Source organism: Pygoscelis adeliae, unplaced genomic scaffold (genome assembly GCF_000699105.1).
Source record: "Pygoscelis adeliae isolate BGI_AS28 unplaced genomic scaffold, ASM69910v1 Scaffold123, whole genome shotgun sequence".
Lineage (NCBI taxonomy): Eukaryota > Metazoa > Chordata > Aves > Sphenisciformes > Spheniscidae > Pygoscelis > Pygoscelis adeliae.
In genome coordinates this window covers 543,246-543,770 of record NW_008824650.1, presented here as the reverse complement: position 1 = coordinate 543,770, position 525 = coordinate 543,246, and the positions used below count along the sequence as shown (strand labels likewise).

At 53.7% G+C, this 525-nt stretch overlaps 1 protein-coding gene across 1 annotated transcript in view; it reads right to left on the bottom strand.

The window, feature by feature from the left end:
* Window positions 1-525, bottom strand: part of SHH (sonic hedgehog) — a 10,658-nt gene that overhangs the window by 5,635 nt on the left and 4,498 nt on the right. The window lies entirely within an intron of this gene.

Genomic DNA, 525 nt, shown 5'->3' with positions numbered 1-525 from the left:
TAAGTGCCCTGTCCCCTTTCCCGAGAGCGAAGTTTCTGCCGAGAACAAACACTCGCCATGTATCTCGGAGTCACGGATTCCCCCCCGGAATGTCTCTACGGGTCTTTTCAGCTTAATTCTGTGTTGAAAGGGGTCTCAATACATGTTAACAGCCTTTATGTGCTGGAGGGAGGGGTGGTTTGTTTTTTTTTTTCTCTCCCTTCGCCCATCACTCATTAGAGCCCTCAAAGCAGCATGGGCTGGGAGCATTCACTCCGCTTCAAACATACATCGGCGCTCGCCTACAAAGCCGAGCAAATCCATACAATAATATAGCTCTTAGTGGGAAGATGAAAAGCAAGGGAGGGCCAAGGAGGGAAGTTAAGCGAAGCAGGGATGCTATGCAAGCTGGGAGACCCTTTGTGTGGAGTGAAACGTTTCCAACTCCGTGGAGAAGCACTACAGGGTTTTCCATCGCCCCTCCAGAGCCACCGGCCTTCCCTGGGGCCGAACAGGGCCCTGCAGCACCGGGGGCCTGCGGGGACC